Here is a 26,082-nt window from a genome sequence, read left to right on the forward strand (position 1 = left end):
CACCTCCCGCCGTGGCGCTCAGCTGACTTCTGCGCCGGGTCGCCGCGGGGGAGTAAGTGGCACAAGCTGCCATTTGGGCCCCGCATTCCCCATGCAGCACGGGCCGCCCAGAGGGAACAGCCAGCATTTCAGGCAACAGCGCCCCCCAGAGGGAACATCCAGGCATTTCGGCATTACAGAGACTCAGACACTGGGCTACTATATATATATATATATGAGGAGTATCATATGCCTACAAAGCCTGTTCTAAAGAATGAATCCCTGAAACAGTGGAAGGGGACTAGTCAGAAACCCTAATAGGAAGGAGGCAGAAGCCTGAAGAGATGTGAACAGGAGCGTTAAAAAAAAAATGAGGTTTAAGGGTTATTTTGAGGGAAGGGTTTTCTCTTGAAATAATCCCGCGGGGACAGAGTTTGCTGTCCCGAAATAGCGCTATTGCAGAAAACCAGCAGTCCGCCATTATGCAAATGAAGCACAGGATAGTTACATCCCCGCTTCATTTGCAATTTCTGATGTCTTCATTTGCATTCCTCCCTCGAAGGAGGAATCAAGTGTAGACATACTCCAACACAGCTTTTAGTGGTTATTGGAAAATGGCCTCTTGTTGAAACAAAGCTTTTTGATGAATGGTATTATTTGTGATTAAACTTTCATGGAGAAAGGTTTCACTGTCCAGAAATGGACCTGAGTGCATGTGTGAGTAAGTTAGAGGATCAGATTAATGACTGAGATCATAAATCTGAATTTCCCAAATCTCTCTCTAGCTGATTTGGGGGGAGGGAGAGAAGGTTCCTCCTTTGTCCCAGTAAGAAATGAGACTGTTTTAAATCTCACTACCTGGATGGAAAAGCAGTTTCCCACTGAGATCTAGAGTGATGGCTGTTAAGGAAAGCTAATCCCTTCTATTGCCAGCATCATTTTTGAAAGCTATATCTTTGTCAATATGCCAACATTTCTGCTAAAATTTGGCATAATTCCTGTCCTTATGGAACTGACTGTCTTTGAAGGTTTGGGACAAAAAGCGTTAGCCATTTTTGAAAATGGATTGATTGAAAAATGGTTCCCTATTAAAAGAAAAATCTTTCAATCATTTTGGAAAGATTAAATGCTTATGCGGAAAGCATTAAAAAAGATTAAATTTGGCAGCAGATAGTCACAGAAAGTCAAGAAAGTGCTTTTCGACACTTTTTGGAAATGTTGACTGGGTTTTTTTGCAAATATATTAAAGATGGAATTTTTGTATGTTCAGTGACATAGGACCTAGGTCAGTGTTACCCAAAGTTTCTGATGGTTCCATGGACTAAAGCACTCTGTGTAGGTATCGGCATTAAATTCTAAACATCCACAATATACCTTACAGACAAAAAGAGGAAGAAAGTACAGGAGTAGTGACATGTTTCTGCAGGTGAATGGATGAAACAGCTTCCTTTTGGCACACAGTAGGGCTATGTCTAGCCTAAAACTTTTTTTTTTCCAGGAAAAAGGTATGCAAAATTCACTCCACAATTTGCGCACCTTTTTCTGCTTTTCCCCCCCCCCCCAGAAGAGGCTTTTCCTAAATTTGGCCTGTCTACACTGGGCCAAATTTCAGAAAAAAAAACTTTTCAAAAGATCCTTTCTTCCTTGTGAAACGAGGAAAGAGCGAACCTCCAGTATCCTAAAAAACCCACAGCCTAGACATATCCTAGAACTAAGAGAAATGTTTCCCAAGTCTTGCACTGTCTGCCTCCCCACTTGTTGGGCTGCCTTGCTGCCCAACAGTGTAGCAATTTATCAAGCAGGAAGTTGGGGAGCCTGCACAGCTCGCCAGGAAATATTTTGACCAGCTATAAGGAAGACAAAGGAGCCTCCCTCTGCCTTGGACCCAGTCACAGTCTTTCCCAGCTTTCCAGTCCTACTTCCCCTGGACCCTTGTATTGAAATATTACCCTGAATGAGGGCTTGCTTGGGTACTTGGCTCCAAGCTGTAGTTAGTGTCCAAGGAGCCAGGCAGCCCACCAGCTAACCAGGGAAGTTGGGGAGCCCAAAGGCAACCAGCCTGCCAGGAAGAGAGATGGACACCAAGGCAGCCTGGCTGCATAACCAACCAACCAGAAATCTAAGGAATCTGGTAGGCTCTCAGACTTCGCTTTGCATCTGCTGGGATGGCACTAGAGGACAGAGTCTAAGAAAAGTAGGTACTCGGAGAAGGGGTGCGCAGCCTCACTGAGGCAGAAGAGTTTGGGGCAAAACCGGTATGAAATAATCCATGTCCACCTCCGCTCTCCTTCATATTGCTCCTAGAAAGTCACTTTCCTTTTGTACCTAACTCCCTGTGCCTGCTGAGTAGAATCATAGAATGGTAGAACCATAGGGCACGAAAGGCTCTCAACAGGTCAACTAGTGAGAGCATCTATATGTGCTGAGGCAGGATTAAGTATGCTTGCACTACCCTGGGAGGCATTTGTTTGAATGGAGTTTGGATACACTAATGAAAAGGCAGTAGGTTCAAGCGGCAGTTCCCAACCACCAACCCATGGACCAGTGACGGGCTGTGACCCACTAGCTGCCGGGCCACAGCAGCTGTCTGTTCAAAACGGTTCTGGAGGCTGGGGCTAAGGTATACTTCGTCCCCCCGAGCTGCGACAAAGCAGTTGGCTTCAGTTCCGGCAGTTGCCACAGGGCGGGCAGCTGCCACAGCTGAAGTCAGATGTTTGCAGCGGCCCCTTGGCAGACTGGTAACTTTTCTTTGCATATTCATTATTTGAATGTTGAATATGCAAATAATGTGCTACCTGTCCACCAAAAGTTTGTGAATGGGTTTGCCAGTCCACAGTATAGAAAACATTGGGAACCACTGGGTTAGGGAGAGCAAGGAAAGAGGCAGCAGAGAAGCTCCTGCAAAGATCAGACAGTGAGGTGCAAAATGGACCTGGGACTGATTCAATTCGTCTCCCATGTTGTGATTACGTTAATTGGAGGAGAGCAAAGGAGGACAGGGAGTAAGACAGAGAGATATTCCTACAAGGGGAAACAGGAGATATCTAGGAGGAGGTCAGAGGTGAAGCAAAAAAATAGATGGCCAGAAGAGTATTAAAATAAACCCTAATTATTCATGGTATGTTCAGAAGTGGTTCTATTAATCCAGTGGTCACCAAGCAGTAGATCTTGGAGCCTCTGACAGGTGGTCCTGATTGGTTTGGTCAGGAAGCCATGAAGTGCTGGCACTTCAGTTGCCCCTCCATGCACTGTCATGCTGCTCCTGCCCTCTGCCTTGGAGCTGCCTCCTTGGGAGCCTCCTGCTTGCTGAGCAGGGTGTGGGAGGGAAAAGAAGGAGGTGCTGATGTCAGGGTGTCACTCCCCTCACTTCTGTACCCAATCTTCAGAGAGAAAAGGGGATGGAGGGAGCTTGGCAATGCAAATTTGTCACACACACACACACACACACACACACACACACACACACACACACACACACACACACACACACACACACAGTGTGTGTCTGTCAGTCTCACAAACACACACTGGTCTTCACATGTGGCCATCACGTGTGTGGGTTGTTGTTACTGTTACAGCTTGCAAAGTAGGTTATTTTGGGGTTTTGACTGGTCTGTGCATTTTTCTCTTATGCCTAAATTTCGTTATTTGAGTAGCGAGTTCTAAAATGCCTAACCTGTCATGGCTGGCGTCATTATCCCTGTGGTAATTGCTGCTCCTGGAAGTGACTGGTATGTACCTGCAGCCCCTGAGAAAGGCTAAGCAGGGGGTCTCCACATGCTGTCTTTGTCTGCAGACACCATGCCTGCAGATCCCGTTGTTCAACAACAGGGAACCATGGCCACTAGAAGCTGTGGGCTCAGTGCCTGTATATAAGGTGCAGAACATGTGCCATGGAGCCATTGCTTTATATGCCAGCTGCTTTCAGGACTGGTGCAGGGCCAGGGCAGGAGTAAGCCTGACTTAACTTCACTGCTCCACCACCTGGAAGCTCTCAGTAAAATGGTGCACAGCCAGAGCCTGCTTGCTGAACCTCTGTCCCAGCCCTGAACCTCCTCCTACCCCAACCTCCTGCCCCAGATGTGAGCCCCTGCAACCAAACTCCTTCCAAGAGCTTGCACCCTGAAAGCCCTCCTAGACCCCTATCCTTAATCCTGGGCTAAATCTGAATCCTCTCCCACATACCAAACTCCATGGTCCAGACCAGAGCCTGCACCCCAACCTCCTACCCGAGCCTGGTGAAAGCAAAGGAGGTTTAGGAAGAAAGAGGGATGGAGTGAGCTGGGTGAAGTCTCTGAGAATGGGTGGAGCAGGGCCTCAAAGAGTATTTGGATTTGAGGTTAGACCTTACATTGCACTTAAATTGAAAAAGTGATCTTGTGGTTAAAAAGGTTGGAGACCACTGTTATTTTTTTCCACTTCATAAGGCTAAATTCAGTGTCTTTTCTCTTTGAACTTTGGCAATACTGTTTTTAGAAAAACTTGTGATCAGTCAGTGGGTTTTTTAGACTAACATACATACCCAAAAGTTAATGTACATACCAAAAAAAGAAAATATAGTCTGTATAATCATCATTTCTAAATTTTAGTGCTTCACTTGCGAACTCTATGCCATATTTCAAGTAGTTTTTGTAGAGGCATTTGGATAATTTGTACAGTAGAACCGGTTGAAAAAACATGTTTCTATTTTTGTTCAACTTGTGCTTGTTTGGTAGAGGGTTTGTGTATGTCGTCCCAATACTGTTGGGGGGGAGAATCTATAAATGTTATCAATTATTTTTGCTTAATAAGAGCAATTATCCATGGATAAAAATAAATATATATATATTTTTAAACAAATCACCAAACACCTTCTAGAAGATATTCAATGGCTCTGTGAAAAACCAAAAGGCCATTTTCCAATTAAACAGTTTTCATTTGAAGAAAATTTAATCCTATATAATATGCAATAGATATGCATTGTGCTACATCAAAATACAATACACACTAATGTACTTAATTTGTATTCCAGTTTTCATTATTAGTTTAATGTACACATCCATTTAAATAAATTATCAGACTGGCATGGGAAGAGGAGGCTTTTTCCTGTTGTTGAGTGGCTCACATACTCAAGCTGAGCAGCCAAGACTATTAGAGCACTGTATCCAATGTTCTTTTTCTTCCCATCCATGTGTGAATTAAAGGTTATGTGCAACAAGGCCTATGCAGACATGCACCACCAGGAAAAACACATTCTAACAGCTGTGGGAGCTCTTAAATCAGCTGACCACCCTTTGAATCTCTCATGAGTTGCTTCCCAAGCGGTCAGTTTACAGGTAACATTGACTGTACCATTCCTGGGCTGAAGATAACAGTTACCAGCATTGTCCATGCTACAACATGGTTTTAAAAATATGTACAAAACAGCTATTTTAACACTGATCCCCAGAAATAAAAAGGTTCTCTACAATCATGTGTAAGTCTGTCCTTTTACATCCGTATGACCATGTGTACAAAAAATTAGTACCCATCTATGGCTACCATCAGGCCATGAAGGCACTCACTTTTACCTTTGAGAGTCTATAGGTACATCTACACTGCAAAGAATGGCCTATGGCATCAAGTCTCAGAGACAGATCAATTGACATGAGCTCACTAGACTGGGTCTACAGGGCTGGAGCCCAGGGTCCAAGACCTTCCCTTCTCCAGCTTTCACAGCAGAAATTTCTACACTGCTACCCAACCTGAAATGTTTCACAGCTCTGTACCGCCTAGCTATGTCAGTCTAACTTGGAAGTGAAGACCAAGCCTGAGGAATGACAAGCACCAGGCATTTGGATAATTTATCATGAACATTGTGTGATGGACTACAGGCCTCAACCAATTTGGGGTTCTGTTGTTCTGAGTGAACATATAACAATTCACAGACCTAACCCAGAAATCATAGTTATAGGTACTGCATGTTTTTCTGTATTAAAAGTATAGAAGTCATTTACAGCCTGGCAGATTTGTTAGGTATGATATCCCACATTAAAGATTATTTATAATTCCTCTTATTTAAGTTATAATTTTCTGAGTTTTCCTCTCACTCCTGTCTTGCTCTTCTACACAAGTTTCCATGTCTCCTTTTTACTATTTCCCTACATCCCTTCTTAAATAAAGGCTAATGGCAGCCCTTATATAAACTCTTCTGAGGCTCCTTTGGAGTTTCCCCAGTTTCTGAAGTGATTAAATATCTGCTAATGGTTCCTGTAATCCTTTTTCAATTTCCTTTTGAATTCGCAAACGGGTCCCTTATGGTCCTGAAGCTGTGTCAGTCTTCATCCATTTTCATTTCTCCATCACGTGCTCTGGTATGATCCTATATCTTTTTACTATTTCTTTCCCCCTGACACATTCATGGCTGTTTCTGGCATCTGTCCTCTCCATTCTCCTGTTTGAATATGAAGGCAAACAATTAAAGTAGTTTAGTAATGTCTAAATCTCCTACCAATAAATTACTCTTGCCATTTCAGAGATTTTTCACTGACTGCATGCTGCTCCCTTTGCACTTGAAAAGAAGATTGCTCCAGAGGTTAAGACATCTTCCACCTTTACTTTTATCATCAATTTTTATACTCTCTCAATTTCATTCTGTATTCTTCCCAGCTGTCCCCTGTACCTGATGTTTTATACCTCCCGCATTCCTTTTCTTATCCATGATTGCATTTTGTATGTACTTGTTCATCCACCTTGGCCTTTTTTCTTTCCACTCATACTGTATTTATTGCTATATGACATGCATAACCTGCGGGCAGACTTTAATCTATCTTTGAACACTTTCTATTTCCCCTCTGTGTTTTTCTTCTATTATTGCTTTATTCCATTCGATTTCACCCAACACTTCACACATTCTGGCAATATTCTCTCTGCTGAAATTCCTTGCCTTTATGTTTCCCCTTTAGTTTTCTCTACATTCCTAACGGACCAAAATAGAACATCGCTATTGCTTAGATACAAAGTGCTATTGAAGTGATGAGCGATGGTTCCACTATGCTCACTAAGTGCACTACTGTGATTATTGAACCCCATGTATAGTGGGAGGAGGGAAAAGAGAGTGAGAAGTCAAGGAGCAGCATGCTACTATGTAGTGTCATTTGCAGCACAGAGGGAGTAGTGCTTTGTTCAAGTACCAAGTTGTTTTGATACAAGGAAACAGCAGAATGAAACTGATTAGGATAGTATGATCCTTAAAAATAATCATGCTGACCAAAGAAGAAAAACAGAAGAAGTGAAAAAAAAATGTAATGAGACAATGAAAACTATCACAGGACCAAAAGTAAATGAGACAATAGAAAGAGGGGAAAAAACCGAAGGAAACCTTAAATGGACAGAGAACTGGAGTACAGTATATTCATTTTTTTATTCCCTGTGTATCATATGGGTCACCAAATTTGTGGTAACCCAATTAAATCAAGTACTTGCATGGTAATGTAGCTGCTCTAATTTCAGAAGTGTAAATTTATCTAAAGAAGAGATCTGCACATTTAAGAAAATATTTCTGGGAGTTACATTTCTTTATACATGCTTAGATATAATTTAATTTTTCCATATCTAGTAGGTGGAGAAACAGTTGAACTGATTGAAAACCACTTTCTATCCCAGTGATGGGTAACCTGCAGGGTTGCCCATGGCCCATCAGTATTATGTGATTGTAGGCTGAGAAACATTTGGCTGATCTTGATTATCTGCAGGCACCGCCCTCCTTCCCCCACAGCTTCCAGCAGCCATGGTTCTATGTTCCCAGCCAATGGTAAGAAGGTCTTTAACTATTCTTTCACCTACTGGCACCACCCCACAGCTCTCATTGGTTTGGAACAGAAAAGTGTGGCCACAGAGATATGGGGGACGGAGCCTGCTAACAACATCAACAAAATGTTGCGCGGCCCACCACTGTCTTCTTTAATCCATAGCACAGCTGTTGATGAAAAATAGAAACATTGGAACTATTCCCAGAAGTACAAGTTCCAGATTGTTGAGATGCAGGTCAGGTTGACATTAATCTCTGTGGCTGCCTGAACGGTGATGGTGTTTCACGGGAGTTACAGATCTGGGTCCTTTTGCCCAATTTCCCCTGTCACGTTACTGGACTTTGAAGGGAGCAGTCAGATCACTGCTGCACCCCTGGGGGGGGGGGGTTGGCCTAAAAAATGGTATGAAAGGGGCCGTGTGAGGTGTTGAATAGAAGCTTACTGTCTGCTAATCCTATGTACGCTGTTCATGTGTTTGTATAATGTCTGTGTGTGCAATTATAAGCATGTACTTGTATGGATACTGGATATTTCCCTGCATGTGGTTGAGCATTGGGCAGGGCCCGGCCTATGGACATGCTAATCAGCAAGGCCCTGTGGGACAATGGCACTCAATGGGCCAAGGACACACCTAAAGATTGAGTGGTGACTCATACCTAAGGGCTACCAGCAGGCAACACAGGAATAAGGTGGACCAGGTGACCTGCTATAGCCAAGAAGAGACCAGGAAGGAGGGATAAATAGGCCATATGGTGGTCTCCATCTTGGTTCTCAGCTCAGCACTTCATCCCAGAGGCAGCAATGCAGGTATCGAAGAGCCAGAAAGACCTGTGAACCCATCCTGATCCTAGGATGTGCAACAAGGACTCTTAAGCCAGCAGCTGTAACATCTCTGCTACAGCCTGCATCGAGAACTGGGAGATTTGATGCATGTAATGTACTATTCTTTAACAGCCTTGCTCTCATGCTTTTCTTTATTGTAATAATAAACCTTTAGTTGTTAGATGCTAAAGGATTGGCGCAGCGTGATTTGTGCGAAAGGTCCAGAGGGTAAATTGACCAGGGATCTGTGGCTGGTTTCTTGTGTGGAGGCAGGAAAAGGGAATAAGGGAATTTGTGTGCAGCCATATTGGTCTTAACAAAAGAGCAAGAGTCAGGCTAAGTCTGTGGCCTGACAACGCGAGATCTGTAATTAGACGCTGCCTTTGCCTCTCGCCTCCATACGGAGATAAGGAAGGAATGCTGACTCTGGCAGGGACCTTGAGATAAGGAGCATCTGGGTGGAACTAAATAACTGTTAGCCATTGGTGTTTAATGGGAAGGAGACTAATTGTTATTGTTATTATATTTAATAGACAGTATATAAACGGCTTCAGAATTGCTTGTATTCGAAGATCTGCCTGGTGGGCTCCCCCCCATCCGAACTAGTTTTTCCCTTGCTGCAGCTTGTAATAAAACTGCTTCTGGCTACTTGTTGCTTACAAACTCAGAGTGAGGACAATGTTTTCTTCCACACTTGGAACCAGACAGAACTTGTTCAAGGTAGGTGCAATTGGGTTCTAAGACCCCCCACCTGTGCATGAGGCCCAGGGCCATCTGGGGCATGGATATTGCTGGGGTGTCAGAGGGGTTTTGCTCGTGAGGCTTCAGGTAGGCAGCTGAAGCTCTGTGGGACTGGTTTGTGGCATGTTTGGGAAGGTCACCAGTCTGGGGGCTGTAAGGAGCCCCGGATTTGAGCAATTCGCCCTGAGCAGACACCCTCAGCTGTGCCCAGACCGGTCTGGTCCGTCACATCCCCCCAAAGGCCTTGCTCCCCAGTTGTACTACTTTTCCCATGAAGAATTGCAGTTATGTGGTTTTGGGGGGTGGGGGAGAACCTGACCCTGGAATCTTGGTTACAGGGAGCAAGGACCATAACAGCAGCCATAGTGGGTCAGAGCAAAGGCCCTTCTAGCCTTGTATTCGGTCTTCTGACAGTCGCTAATGCCAGGTGCCCCAGAGGAAGTGAACAACAGATAATCATTAAGTTCCATCCCCTGTTGCTCATTCCTAGCTTCTGGCAAATAGAAGCTAAGGACACCCTTCTATGGTGAAGAATGGGGACATGAAGGAACTGGAACTAAAACCCCCATGAAGTATGTAGTAGCTCAGGCAGACATGGTAATACAGGAAATATTTTGTTCCAGATCAACATAAATTTTCCACTTCAGTGTATCTTTCCTGTGGAAATTTCAGTTTCCACTAAGCCCCATTCTCTGATGTGGAGTGAAACGTTTTCCAAGTTTTTTCAACATTCCCTATCAATCAAGGATTTCCTACACAATCAAATCTGTAATGTGGACATTCACTTTACTTTAGCATACAACGTTCTGAGAGGCTTGAACTCCCAGACCAGCTGCAGAAGGAAGTTTGTCATTTGACTAAGAAATTCAAGGAATACATGAGAAACAATCCAATCCAGTTACTCCTATTAGCAAATGTATTTAACAAGCCAAATGGATTCACTCTGTGATATAGCACAAAAAAAACCGCCAACACCAAAATATCCTTCCATAATTTGCCTCATCCCTAATGGAGAAATCTGAGTAGCCATTCTCCTTTTCATTCTCACTGTCGTCATCCCCAGTGGTTGTCATTCTAGCATGTTTCATAGTACAGGTTGGACCTCCCTGGTCCAGCACTCTTAGGACCTGACTGGTGCTGGATGAGGGATTTTGCCAGATCACGGGAGGTCATTTCTGGACCCCCTACTGCTGGCTACCTCCTCCCCTCCTGGCCCTCTGGCCTCCCAGCTGGCACCTCACCTCCTGCAGGCCTTGCTGCCCTGCCAACCTCGCTGAGCAGCTATTGCTTCCATGGCTCTGGGACCTACTGGGAAGACACATGTGCTGTGCTGGGGTTCCATGACCCACTGGGCAGCCTCGCACTGTGGATCCCTGCCCCACTGAGATACCATGGCTCCCAGCCCTGCTGGACAGACCTGCTGCTGTGTGCTGAACAGCTCTGCTGTCAACCCATTTTGGGCAGCCTACTGCCTTGCCCATCCCGCAGAGATCCTTTCCAGGACTCTACCACGACTCTCTGGTCTTGCAACATCTGTGCCGGACCACAGATGCTGCTGGACCACAAAATCCCAATCAAGGGAGTTTCAACCTGTACACAGGCCACACAACACATTTTATAGCATGCAATGCTGATGCAAACTTTACATTATACATATTTATGAGGGTTTAACCCTTTTTGCTTATCTTAATTGCCACTCCTCACTTATGTAAAGGTCCCCCAATTCCTATAGATAAATTAACTACTTACATCAAACTTCTTAGTATTTTTGTCAGTTAAAGTCCATGGATTTTTTGTAGTTAAGTTTGGTTGTACTCATTCCTTAAGTTTATCTTAAAGTATCAGACATCAGAAATAGTAACACACATAAACCTGTAGGGGAACACGTTAACCTCTCTGGTCACTCAGTCATAGGTCACTCAGTCATGGACTTAAAGTAGCCATTCTTCTATAAAGAAGCCAATTACAGAAAGTCTGCAGAACTAGAATTTATTTACAGATTTGACACCCTTACCCTTGGCCTAAACAAAGACATTAACTTGTTGGTGCATTGCAAAGTCAATATCTCCTGCCGTTAACATCTGCATTTCCACATCAAAAGCTATGTGTGGTGCACATCCAGTTCACTTAATTATCCTAATTAACATGGGTCCTACAATTGACAGGTGCATCTTCTAATATGTATATATAATCTTGGTTTCTGTTATTTCCACTCCAGTTCATCTGATTAGGCGGAATATGCCCATGAAAGCTCATGATGACATTTTGGTTAGTCTCTAAGGTGCTATAGGACCACTTGTTTTTAAAGTTACAGACTAACATATCTACCTCTATCAGATCTAATAACCTTTGTGTTACACTTTTAAATTCCTACTGTGAAGGTTCTCAAAAGCAGAAGCAAAAATTTGGTTAGGAATCTTTAAAACATTTAACATTACTGATAATGGGTTTTTTCCTAAATCAATCTACTTTGCCACAGACGCTACATGTAAGATTAAATAATTTTTTCATCAAGTGTTCAAAACTGGCTTTAAATTTAATTGCCAGAACTAAGCCATACAAAACATGCTATTTGCTTTTTGGGAGTAAGAAATGTAACGTGTATATTATGACAACATGGCTATAACATAGATTTTCCAGATCTGCGCTCTGACCAATCATGAGCTTTGAGTGAAGCATCTTTGTGACTAGAACAAAAATATCTATACACTTTAAAAATTCGATACTAGAATCCCCTAGTTCACTATTTGAAGATTAGGCATTTTCTACACTTCCTTGCAGAAACTGGAATTCTTCCAACAAACCACTGACAATGCAAGGTGAATTACTAGAATTACTTTATTGAAAAGGGGCCTTAAACATTTTATACAAGGTTGATGTAATTTCTCAAGTTAGTTAGCTCTGCAGTATAGGCAGCAGTCAGTTGATATTTACTCATCTGGAAATGTTATAATTGAGCCACAGTAAATGAAACTTAAATTAAACTGACTTGCATTGAATTCAAACACTTTTTGCATTTGCACTCCTTATCTCATACTTCTATACTAGAATTGTTATGCCTCCTTCTTTTCCTTCCCCCACCACCTTACAGAGGTTAGTTCTTTAGCTCAAGCAACAGAAAGATTTGTGCCTTGAAACTCCAGCATTCCCCAGATTAGTCCTGTTTTGGCCACAAAGATGGTTGTCACAGTGATGCAAGGTCCAAGGTAATGTAGAATCAAGTCCACTATCTCTGGTTAGATGAGCTTCTGAAAACAAGAAATGACCCTTCAAATCACACACAGAGATTTCAGATATTTCTGCTTGATGGAGTGTTAAAGCATGAATTTAAGAATTTCTACCCCTTTTATCTCCTATAAAAACTTTGTGCTAGGGGCCACACAAGCATTAACTCAAGAAAACAACTGTCAGACTACAGAGAAATGATTACTGATGCTCATCTACAGTGCATAATATTTCTGCGTATAACCGAAATGCAATCTGGTATTTTTTATATATTTAATTTAAAAAAAATCAAGGTATTTAAATAAAATAATGGGACTAACAGGTTTTGAAAAAACACTTTCCTTTGTTTACTAATGTAAGCAATGTGTAAGCATGCCAATATTTTTCTCCTATAATCTTTCTCCTTTAATTTCAGATTTTAAAGTATATACTAGTAATAGTATATTTTAAAAAAGCTTTTTTTGGTGACTGATTATTTCATTCAGGTGCTGCAATCTAGTTTGCCAGACTGCACTAAGCAAAATGAAATGGTTCCATCTAGTGGTTAAATGTGGAGTTAACAAAATAAGAGCCCAATCCTAACAGAAGAGATCCTGAAATCAAGTAGGCAATTGCAGAGCTAAACAAAGAGGGCACCAATATGTTTTAGATGGAGCTACTCACAAGAATATTAATACTTACATGTGAATGTTTCTGACTTGCTTGGGAACCTGAAATTCACATCTACAATGAACTGCACCACATTCTAATGGGACAAGTAATGTATTCCACATTTGTACATAGTATCAACAATTTAATAACTATACTAGATAGCCAAAAAGGAGTTCAGTGTTTCTGAATAACCTGTGACAGCAACAGTTCCTATCTGCCCTTGTCCTTAAGGTCAGTCAGATTAATGGGACATGAGGATCATCACACATTATGACCCTGTTAAATCAAGACATTCGACACCATTACATAGAGAGAAAGCAGAATTTGAAGCATTTTCCTATTCCTTTTGTCCTAGTGGATATATGTTCTTTGAAACAAAATACAGGACTATGTAGCACTTTAAAGACTAACAAGATGGTTTATTAGATGAAAGCTCATAGAACCATAGGACTGGAAGGGACCTCGAGAGGTCATCGAGTCCAACCCGCCGCCCTCAAGGCAGGACCAAGCTCTGTCTGCACCATCCCTGACAGATGTCTATCTAACCTGTTCTTAAATATCTCCAGAGAGGGAGATTCCACCACCTCCCTTGGCAATTTATTCCAATATTTGACCACCCTGACCTCCCCTGCTGCACTTTAAGCCCACTACTCATCACCTAATAAACCATCTTGTTAGTCGTTAAAGTGCTACATAGTCCTGTATTTTGTTTCAGCTACACCAGACTAACACGGCTACATTTCTATCACTATTCTATATGTTCTTTGTTATTCAACAGGCATATAGTTCCCACCCACCCCTTTTTGCCGCTCAAGTGTTCATCCCTAATTCTAGTAATTCATATCCTGCTACTTTCCTTTCCTTGCCCCATTGTTCAAGCTCTTCTGAGTGATTGTACTGAAAACCTGAGTATAATAAAACATGAAAGAAGTCATGTGCCATTCTGCCCATAAGTAATTCTACTAACAATATTAATGCCTAACTCACAGACACAGTGGGCAGAGAAACTTGCCAAATGCCACACTGGAGTGAGCTACCTTGTAGATCAGCAATTCAGTCTTCTGAACAGCAAAACTAGACTGTCTGGTTAACAAAAGCTAAAACTATGAACTTGAGGAATTCGCTCAGGAGGTACTATAGCATACCATCACCCAGGGCTATGTCCAAGGTACTCCAAGTTCTTACTTCCAACTGGGAATAACTTCAAAGGCACCCAGTCTCAGAAGGAAGCTCAGAGCAACTTTATAGACTGAGAAGGAGACTATCAATTTCAGTCACTAGGGCTGTGTCTACATTGGCACCCCTTTCCGGAAAAGGGATGCTAATGTAGACTTCGGAATTGCAAATTCTGCGGGGGATTTAAATATCCCCCATGGCATTTGCATTTACATGGCTGCCGCTTTTTTCCGGATTGGGGATAAGCCAGAGAAAAGCGCCAGTCTAGACGTGATTCTCTGGAAAATAAGCCCTTTTCCAGAGGATTTCTTATTCCCCCGCAGAATTTGCAATTCTGAAGTCTACATTAGCATCCCTTTTCCGGGATCTGTGCCAATGTAGACACAGCCTAGGAATATTGCAGTGTAGGAACAGCTCGTGTATCAGGAAGATAGATGGCACAGGGGACAATGGAACTAAAACTAATGACCTATCACAAGGTGGCTGGTTCCTTTAAATCAAGATGTTCCTGAGCCTCTCTGCCAGAACAGTGGCTTCCATTTGACCAAGACAGGGTACCACAGCACTTGGGACTATAAAAGATCAGGGAGTGAGACCAAGCACACCAGACAGATCAAAAATTGAGCTGGTGAGACAGGATTGCTAAGAGAAGGGAATTGGCAGGAGTTTAGAGTTGCCTGGAGGAAGAAGAGCAGCAAAAGGGATCCTTAGCTGATGCCTTAAACACAAGAGCCAGGGAAGAACTTCTGAAGGTAGGAGTTGCTAATTCTAAGCCAGATAGCTGGTGCCAAGACATTCATTCACTGACCTCTCCACACGAGACGGTGGGTCTCTGGAGAACAGTCACAGTCAGGGGGAGTGAAGAATGCTCCCATTACAAGAATCATCTGCTACTGAAGAGTTGTGAGCATTCTTGCTGGGAAAAGCAGGTTTGCACCATGAGTGTAGCTATGGGTGGGCCTGCATGGGCCATAGCGCATGTGGTTAACACCTAGGCCCACCCAAATCAGGGCCAGAGCCCCTAAATCCAAAGGCTGGGATTCCTGACTCTGGCTGGGTGTCCATCAGCCTGGCCACATGGCTTTCCTACATGAGCTGCATGTTACTGTCCCTATCTTTGGTCCCAGCACTAGCTCCCTAGGTGGTGAGACTTATGAGGGAAGATCTTGGCAGGGCTGGAACCTGGGGCAGTAGATTATGGTGCTGGCAGGAGAGGGATGTGGCTGGGCTGGTAGACAGAGCTGGGGTTGGGAGGAATGGGGAGAGTTCAAGCTCTGGCAAAGCCCCCTCAGTCCCAGGCGAATGCTCAGTGGTAAGAGAAGGACAGGGAGATGCAAGTCCCCCAATCCTCCTGCCAACTGTTGCCAGGGCCCCGCATCCCTCTTGCATCCTCTCCCCTTCTGCCCCCTCAGAGTACCAGATCGCTCCTTCCTGCCCCTCTCCTCATGGCACTGAATCCCTCATACACATCCAGTCCTTCTTGTGCCCCCAGAGCTCTCCATCACTCCCCGCCCCAATATTTACCTGACCACCTAAAAGCTGGGCCCACCCACTTTTCCGGTCCTAGCTATGCCACTGGTTTGCACACCACCTGTCCTGACAAAAAGGAACAATAAGGATCGTAAGTGTGGCACAAAATGTTAGTGCCTGGTATGTGGAGACTTGTGTCAAGGAATATTAAGGACTATACAGTGGAGTGACAAATGAACTGTTTGGGACTTGTGCTTTGAACTACTTGCATAATGTTTTGTAATAAACTAGCCCATATCAAAGGCAAGAAAGCCTTACGTTACCTGCAAGGGAATCAGAGGCAGGTGCACCAGTTGTGCCCTGGCTTGCTACAGGAAGCCCTCCAGGCAGGGTCACTCTTTGATATAGTTCAAAGCCAAGCTTGCACAGAAACTGCTTCACAGCCCATCACACTGATAGAAGATTGTATGTTGTTCCATACTGCAGAAAGAGACACTTGACAAGAGACACTTGGACCAAACAAACAGAGAGCGAGAGAACACTCACTACCACATACCAGAAACAATAAATACCTCCTATTGTGTTATAGTGATAGAAATGTAGCCGTGTTAGTCTGGGGTAGCTGAAGCAAAATGCAGGACAATGTAGCACTTTAAAGACTAACAAGATGGTTTATTAGATGATGAGCTTTCGTGGGCCAGACCCACTTCCTCAGATCAAATAGTGGAAGACAAAGTGGGTCTGGCCCACGAAAGCTCATCATCTAATAAACCATCTTGTTAGTCTTTAAAGTGCTACATAGTCCTGCATTTTGCTTCTTATTGTGTTGACATTTAAGTACAGGCTGAACCTCTAAAATCCGGGACACTATGGTCCAGCAACATCATAGTCCTGCCAGACCATGTAATACTGTTGGACTGGAGAGCCCCATCTGTCCAGGTTTGAAAGCACAGCCCAGGCTCGGCTGGCAGTGAGGAGCCCAGCCCCAACAAGGCCAGTGTGGAGGAGAGCACAGTTCTGGCCAGGGCTGGTGGCAAGGAGTGCAGCCCCAGTCAGGTCTGGGAGGCACCAGGGTTGGGGGGGGGGGGGACAGGAGCCCAGTCCCGGCTGGGGCTGGGGCAGTGGGAAATGCAGTCTTGGCCAGGGCTGGTGCAGTGCAGGAGCTCAGTCCTACCGAGGGCAAGAGGCAGTGGGGCTGGCCTCTGTCCATGCTCATGTGGTGGGGGACGCAGTCCCGGCCAATCCTGGCACAGCGTGAGGCTGGAGGGAGCAGCAAGGAGCACAGCCCCAGCCAGGAAGGGAGCCATGACCTCCCCTCATCTTGCAAACTCCATTGTTCAGGACCACTCCGGTCCTGAGGATGCTGGAGAAGTGATGTCCAACCAATTTTTGAATATCAAGTTACAGAAGGATTTTTTCATTTGGTCCGTAGATTTTCTCTGGCAACAGAAAATCCAGCCACAGGGACCCACAATAGAAACATGAGCACAATGTTCCAATTCAGTTCATCCTGGAATACACTCAACCTGCAAAACTGCTTGCAGAGTCCCAAGCATCTCCTCCCATTACTGCAATGGCACAAATACTGCAAGCCCTCCTCAAGTGTGCATTTCCTATTGAAGGTACTTGTATGGTCCTCAGCATAGTAGTGCCTGTGTGCCTCACAAACACCACAGTATTTATTCTCACACCACTCCTCTGATAAGGAAAAATCCATTTAACAGACTGAGAATTCAGAAATAGAAAAGCTAAGTAACTTGCTCAAGGTCACGCAAGAAGTCAGACTGGAGCAGAGAATTGAACTCAGGACTTCTCAGTGCTGGAACCATTGCAAAGGTATAGTGGCCCTTCTGCTGCAGGGAGGTGCAATTAGTACCTTTCCATAACATCAGACATTAGTTTAAACCCCTCATACGCCATTTTTCATTATTCAGTGGCAACAGCAGCATCAAGAACTTGTAATTGGGCAGCAATAGTGAACTCTGAGCAACAGCTCTCTTGTATAGCATTCATCTGGACAACTTTATAAGCATTCTGTACAGAGTTATGTTCATTTTACACAAAAATTGTATTTGTATTCTACATGACATAGGACTTACTCTCATTAACTGCAGTGAAACTGCCAGAAGTTGTCAAATTCACAAGAGGCTCTCAATAAATCACAGGGTTGGGAATGTCTTTTGTAATCATTTTTACATGCCCTTCTAATTTTTATGCAGTCACTTGTACTACCTACGTTTTTAATAATTTATTTGATTGGGTAGTACAACTTAAAGATGATTGAATCACTGGTTACAGAATGAAGCACATTTAACTTTGACAATTGTTTAGCAAAATCTGTTAGAGATATTAACTTGTATTGTTTATTGAAGCTAGTCTTTACAAACAACAATTCATTTCCTTTACATGTTTGTTTCCCCAACATGTATCTTTAATATATTATTCCATAAATCTATATGTTAAAAAATCCCAATCTTTAGAAAAGCTGTTTTCCTCAAATTTATTTTTTGACCCTGATGATTGTAAGATGTAGTGGCTTTAATCAATATGATGCTAGTTCTGATTCATGAAACATGCATGTCAATGCTTAGAATTATGAAAAAATTTATTACCCATAAAGCTCTGCATATTTTAGAAGTATTAAGTCTGGCAATCATCCTAAACTAATTATCTGTTTATTTAAGTGGCTAGCACTTGCTCTTCCCGAGACAAAAGCTAGACCCGAGCCAGGGAGGAGAATACATTTTTATGATTTCTGGTTCAGAATTTTCATTGTAAAGCAGTAAGAGGCATTATAAGTCAGCCTAAGAGTCCATATTTATAGGAAAACGCATAGCATTTCCCATACTTTCCCCCATATCCATTCTCCCCATCTTGCCAGTTGCAGTTCACATCCGCAGGCTTCTCATCCTAGACCCCATTTCTTTTACCCTCTGAATCCTAGTTTCTCCCTACAGCCTCCTCGTGCCACTCTTCCATCCCCCACCTTCTCATCTGACTTGTCTTTCTCTGCTCTTGCCACACATCTGTCTCCAATCACCCATAAGCCCACATTCCTTGTTACCTTTCTTGACTCCCTGGTACAAACAATTTGTCCCTGTCCTCCTCTTCTCCCGACCTGTGCCAGCCTTCATTCCTATTCTCCTGGCTCAAGTTCTCATCTGCATTTGATTCAGGTGCCTTCCTCCTCCATATTGTCTGGGGATCAGAAGATGGGCATTGAAAAACACAGAACAAACTGTCCCACCTGTTCCAGATCTATAACATCCCAGAGTAGCTGAGTATTTCAATTACAGGGAACTGCTGTTCAGCCCCCTGGAACATGCTCAGTGTGGATAGACTCTTTGGAGATTTTAGTTGCAATACTCTACTAAATCTCTAATGAACATGTGCAAACTGACTTTTCAAAGTTTTATCAGTTAGGCAGATTTTTACAGTAATGGCAAATGACAAAGGCATATACATCCCTAACACAAAGCTGCCTCTGAGACAAGTTTCATGTCCCTGCACAAAAGCATACGCATGCTCAAGCTTCTTAAAACCAGATTTTTTTTTAAATCATAGCTGAAACAATTCCTTCCATCCTCATTTTAAGAAATGGTTAAATCGCGCACATGCACACACACACGCGCACAAACACACACGCACACGCAGTCAGGCTGAGGCAGACAACTGGAAGCATGGGAAATTTCAGCCCAAAAGGTTATAACTTAGGACATTTCAAAGTGACCAAAAATTGGGTCGTCTAATGGGGCGTGTCAGATAACTTTAACAACATGCCACTCTCCAAGTTCATGGTTTAGATAGCTTGATAGAGCAATTTTTCTAGAAATAGTTCACCATTCCAAAAAAAGCTGAGTCCCCCTGTCTTGTTTGTGGGAGTAGACTCAACTATCACTGGTCTCTTACAAGGAACTGTGTTAGCAACATCTCCCTACAGCCACCTGTCCAGTGCCACCTCCCACAGCTCCCACTGGCCGGGAATGGCAAACCGCAGCCAAGGGGAGCTGCAAGCAGCCATACCTATGGATGTCAGGTAAATAAAGCATCTGGCAACCTGTCAGGGACTCATCCTGACAAACCACATTCAGTCTTCAGGCTGCTTATTGCCCACCCTGAGTTAGACAAACACCTGTCACAAAGAGTCCAAGTTTACTTGATCCTGCCTCGATGTAGAGGCCTAGACTTGATGATTTCTCAAGGTTTTGTAGCCAATTAATTCATTTTATCATTCATTTATTAGTGTGCTATGTGATATTATGGTCAATTTACATGCTATGTCATATAATTAATATATGCTAAATGGATTTAAGATGTAGGATTATAGCAGTATAAGACTAGTCATAACTCCTAAATGCTCAGGTATATAAGTAAACACATTTAACACACTAGGACTACTGGCTGAAGCCTGTAAAATTTCAGCTTAGACATACTAGGCCATACTTAAAAATGATTGTCCTAAGTAGGTGCCCAAAGAACAACAGTCAGTAAAAATCATAAGTATTATAAAAATGGGTCAATAGGTGGTGATGTAGCAAATCGTCTGAAGTGTATTTTTGAAGACCAAGAGATACCATATTGTAACATCTTTCAAATGTTTGTCCTGACAGCAGCGTATATTTTATGAATAAATGCTAATAAGAACAAGAGGAAATGTAAACAAACTTTGGAAAACCAGGGTATGGGAGTATGGATCAAGAAAGGCAAAGTGTTAGTTGTAGTGAGGATTACAATATAAAGGAGGGGTCCCTGACTCTGTAAAAATGGGAATAACGATGGAAAGAACCATAGCAGTACCTATACCCCTACTCGGTTAGACAGACAATGATCAGTTGGTGAGAAATCCATTAGACTCTCTCTGAATAGGAGTATGATTATATTTATAATTTGTACATGGGTATTCAAAGCAATTTGTATATGCTTGGTTAATCGTTATCTTACTTGTTCTAACAACACTTAGCACAGATTAGATTTTCTCTTTGTATTTGTCTGTATGGTCACTCTTTGGTCTTCACGTGCTCCTAGAGCAGGCCTGGGCAAAATACTTTCGGTGGGCCAAATCCAGCCTACATAATCCCAGATTCAACCCACAGACACAAGCAGACTCCCTGCTTGCCCCTCACATGCTGCTGAGAAATGCAGCCATTGCAGGGCTCTGTTTTAACAGTTGTGAGCCTGAGGGAGTGAGGAGAGGTTTCATGCATTACCCCCACCCGCAGCATAATCCCATTGTCAGGTTTCCAGCCAATGGGAACTGCCTCTTGTCAACAGGCAGCTTGCGAAGAACCACCCCTTCCCCCCCAGGCTCATAGCGGTTTAAAAGCCACAGTCCCTGCAGCCAGTGCAGGAGCAGAGGAGGAAGGGAGTCTGCTTGAGGGGGCTGCTGACAAGGAACCACACAGGTAAATCTTCCAGCCAGAGCCTGCCTCTGACAACCCAATCCTTTGCCTCCCTACCCCACAACTCAAACTCTCTGCCCCCTCCTGCACCCACATTCCCTCCCAGATTCTGCACCCATATCCTCTGCCACAGGTCACAACCCAAACCCCTGCAAACAAGTTCCCTAATCCAGGTCACAACTGCCTCCTTCATCCAAACCCCTTCCTAAGCCCCATCCCCTTTCCTGCACCCCAATCCCTTATTGCAAGATCCCTTCTGCACCCAACCTCCTTCCCAGGTCTCACACCTCCTCCATTAATATAGAAGAGTGCAGCCCTTCACCACTTTCTAAATTCTTGGAGTGACCCACCCTCCATCAAAAATTATTGCCCTGTGGTGTCCTAGAATCTAAATCAGAAGCAACAGCTGAGGTGACTTTTACTGAGTTTGAAACTATACTAACCATGATTATAAGATATCACTAAATCCTTTCTAAATAAAAGGCTACCGTCACTTCCAGCCCTGCATATGTGATTCTTCATGTCCTCAATTTCATCAATAGCTTTTTATCATCGACTATTATTCAACCTCTGAAAAGCTTGAGAACAACTGCAGAGATTTACTGTGGTCTTCTGCATTATATATTTGCATGCTTATTCATATAGTAGTAGTGATAATGTAATGGGAAGTTTTGGACAGATTCCCAATTGGAAAAAGGTCAACACTTCAGTATTTCTACAATATGTCATCATCTGCTGCTAAACAAGGCATCAAAAAGATTCCACAGCTACACAGGAATAGCCATATGCAAATGTAGAATAAATAAATCTTTTGGTTTTAATTGAATTTTTCAATTAAACATTGGACTTTCTTGAAAGATTTCAAGTAAGAGTTAATTTAAACTTCAGTATAAAATCAGGATGCAATTTCATTGTTGGAAGAGAGAGAAGCAAAGTTGAAATATTGTGCCATATTCAAACAATCTAATGAAAGGTTCAAGAAGATGCATTAATAGTCCCTCAGGTGGGGAAAGGTTGTGGGTTGCTTTGCTAGATTTCAGAATTTGGAAGGATTTAATATATTTTCCTGGGATTGCTGTCAATATCCATGTAATAATATTAATGTCACAAATACCATAGTATCAGTACTCCTCAAACCTAGCTATAAAAGTAAAATTTTGAATAGTTTATGGATTAGTGTGTGTCTGTATGTAGAATCGTTTATGGGAAAGGTACATCAGAGGTGAGTTTTGTATTTAGAACCCAACATGCTGAGGTTAGCAATCTCATCTCCCTTTAGTAGTTACTTCCAAACTCTAGATCAGGGCTACTCAACTTTGGAAGCCCCAGGGGCCACAATGATACTCACAGCACCTGCCGAGGGCCACAACTTAAATTTGGTTGCATATACATGCAAATATATATGCAAATAGCTTTTCACACTCGCAGGCATGAATACAAAGATTAAGCCTTAAGGTGTGGCACTGAACCCACACGTAGCCAGTCAGCAACTCAGGCTCTGTCCACAAGGCGAAGCAGCCAGCACTTCTCAATGCCCTGGCACTCCCAGCACCTCCTCCCTGGAGGCTAGAAATGCCAACACTCTGTACCCATCTGTTCCAGCCAGCCGATCCACTTGCATCTTTCAATGCTCACGCCACCTGGGAGACACCTCACCATTGTGGAACGTATTCCTAGTGGAAGCTATATTCAAAGAATCCTACCTATGGGGCCACACGTTGAGCCCTACGTAAATCCCAACCACACTGCAGGCCACAAATAAACAGGCCACGGGCCGCATGCGGCTCACAGGCTGCATGTTAAGTAGCACTGCTCTAGACCTAGTTTCTATGAAAATCCTATTTCCTGCATTCAATAGCCACTTATTTGAATGCTCATTTTCCCCACTCAAGTATAGTCATTTTAAAGAGGTTACTATTGCAGACACCTTTTTTGGGTAACCTGAGTCTATCCTAGGAAAGTCTTTCAATAGTACAACAGACATCCTGATAGATCAATCAATACAAAGTCAATGCAGGAGAGGAAAACCAGAGATGTGTTTAAGGTAGGAGGTGCTGCTGAGCAGACAGTCTTGTATTCTCAATTACTGCAGTAATCAAATATTTCTCTCAAGGCTTTCTAGACCACAGACACCAAAGGTATGCATGCCTTTCCCTACCCAAAGAGAATCTCTGGAGCATGAGATTGGAATACAGCAAGCAACCTGCTGGCACAGATACCAGCAAGACATCTTACAAAATCTAGAGAAGTTTAAGAAAGGTAGCTGACTTGTTGGAAAGAGAAAGGGGCGGAGATCAATTTATCTGTACTTTTTCAGTCAGAAGTCAAGGATCAACTAAGAATTTCATTTAATGGTTAGGTCAGAATTTATTTCCCAAAAGCCCATCCTTAAAAATTAGTGTGAATGTAGCAAGTTCCCTTTCTAATAATTGAAGAAGAGTAGTTGCAATTTAAGATAATATCTTTCAGGGTTTGATAATCTTTTTGTAAGAAATGTTTCACATTTTAAATAATTGGCTAAGAAAGCTGTCCTAATTAATATTCAATTCAGTGACTAAGTACTCTCCCAAGTGACCTATATGTGTAATAGCATTGAGTACCACCTGCTCAAACTGTTGTTTTGCAGCGAAATATTAATCCCTTGCATCTTCTGTTACCAGCTCAGATGCTTTCTGAAATTCAAAAGGGATTAATTCATCTAGATGCTCTATAAAACTAATTGGAATCTATAACCAAAAACTTAGACATGCAAATTTATTATCTGAAATATACATTACAAAGAGCAGGCTATGAAGTCTCTTTGCTTTCTTTCCCTGCGAAGTTTCTTTTACATAATATAAAAGTGGGCTTCTCTCTTATTGCTAGTAGAGCCTCAGATGTTTTATACAATTAAAGACAAATAAAAAATTAATCTGGCATACATTTTTCTTAATCTATGCAGATTGCATCTAAGGATTAATTTCCACATACAAAGACAAGGAATCTCTCTCACAAGCCTGCTCCAAAGATGCTACTTATAGTAATGATGGGAACTATATATTTATGATACTAGCAGCCTAACTGTTATTCACAAGACAATCTATGGGACTTCAATCCAACACAAATGGCAAATATTCTAAATCATCTGGGTAATTCAGAATGATGGTGGACTATGTGTATACTCCCTTGTTCCTTTTTGCAGCTTTGGCTACTTCCCTAAATTTAATTCAAATTCATATTTATAGAGGATATTTATGAGGCATGTGTGTGGCTGAAGAAAACCGTATTTTCTTCACTAGACAAGTAATGTCTAGTGCCCTAGATTGTCCTTCCATGCAGTTCTCTCTGGGCAAGAAAGAGTTGGAGTGCTTGAAACAGTAACTGTGGTCAGGTAGGTACAAGGGGAGTGCAGAATTCTTCTAGAGGGATCAGAAACAGGACAACTGTCAGGAGCAGCAACTCAAATTTGCTCTAGAAACACTTATTTATTTGCAATAGGAGTCTTGCACCTGCTACTTTTATAGCCCCTTAAATTTAGTTCACATCTGGTTACTAGACATTTCCTACGCATGTGTCATAAATGAGCATTAATTCCAAAATTGCCCATTATAGGTTTGTTTTAACCTTTCTATAAAACATAGCATTGGGCAGGTCAGTTGGATCCTGGACTACACAGGATCCTGGACTACACAGACCATTGTTCTGATTCAATGTGGTAGACACTATATTATCTAGGCCATCATGTCATGAATTAGTTCATTTTATTTTCCGCATATGAGAGGCCACAACTCTAACAAATTAAGAATCTTTTAGAGATTGGCATATGCTAGAGACACCATGTCAATTCATCTATCTGTATGAATCTCTTATTTGTCTTGGGGTTAGCCATTGTTGATTTTATTTAAGAGATTTCTTTTTATTTGTTTTAACAAAGTATGTAAATGCAGACAATAGGGAGGAAATGCTGGGAACTCTTTTGCACTAACTCCATCTGGGTTTGTATCTTGATCTGTTCTTCTGAAGCAGCCATCCGAGGTATGTCTACACAGAAAGTTTTCAGGATAACCACCACTATTCCGAAATAACTTTGCGAGTATCTACCACAGCCAAACTGTTTTTTTTTTAAATAGTGGATGGCTTATTTCAAATTCTGTAAGCCTCATTCTATGAAGAATAGTGCCTATTCCAAAATACCTGTGTAGACAGGGAATATGGGCTATTTCGAAATAAGGGGCCCTCCAGCCCTTCCCAGAGTGCCCTGTTGGCTGCTCTGTCCACACACAGAAAAATATCCCTCCCTCCCCACCTTTTCCTCCCCAGGAGCCCTTAAAGCAGCAGACTCTACAGACAGAGTCTGTGGCTCGCAGCAGACCTGACAGCCCTAAGCCATCCTGCAGCTGTCCAATGGGCAGAAGCCAGCACCACTCCCAGCCCAAGCCCTGAGATTCTCCTCCCCCTTTCAGCTTCCTCCTCCAAGGTTCTCACCATCCTTCTCCCACCCTCTCTTCTCCCCTCACAGGTTCTTTCAACTCTCTCCCCAGTTTCGCTGACCCCCTCCAATTATGGAAAATACAGATAGTTCAGTTGTTCAAAATATAAGTGTCTTTATTTTGTCATCAGAAAAGGGGGGGAGGGGAGGGGAGGGGAGGGAAGGGAAGGGTAAGTGGAGGGATGGCAGTGAAAGATGAAGCAGAAGTCCCCAGTGGGATGGCCCAGGGGACAGTGTCAGTGCTCCCCTGGAGAGAAGCTTTCCCTCAGTGCCTCCCAGATGCACACAGGCCCCTGATGGGCCTGCCAGATTGCAGCCATGCACAGCTGCTCATAAGCCCTGCTTAAGCCATCTGCCTCTGCACTCCACCCTGGAAGGAAAG

General features: G+C 43.0%; 1 long non-coding RNA gene across 4 annotated transcripts in view; it reads right to left on the bottom strand.

Annotated features, from left to right (window-relative positions):
- Positions 1 to 26,082, bottom strand: part of LOC142826921 (uncharacterized) — a 142,927-nt gene that overhangs the window by 53,611 nt on the left and 63,234 nt on the right. Inside the window, exon 3 of one of the 4 annotated variants that reach the window (XR_012901189.2) lies at positions 4,863 to 6,391. The exons of the other annotated variants lie outside the window; for them this stretch is intronic. This is a non-coding gene — a long non-coding RNA (uncharacterized LOC142826921). Of the gene's footprint in view, positions 1 to 4,862; positions 6,392 to 26,082 lie in introns of those variants that run through there. 4 annotated transcript variants of the gene reach the window in all.

This window comes from Pelodiscus sinensis, chromosome 1 (assembly GCF_052426305.1).
Source record: "Pelodiscus sinensis isolate ZL-2025 chromosome 1, ASM5242630v1, whole genome shotgun sequence".
Lineage (NCBI taxonomy): Eukaryota > Metazoa > Chordata > Testudines > Trionychidae > Pelodiscus > Pelodiscus sinensis.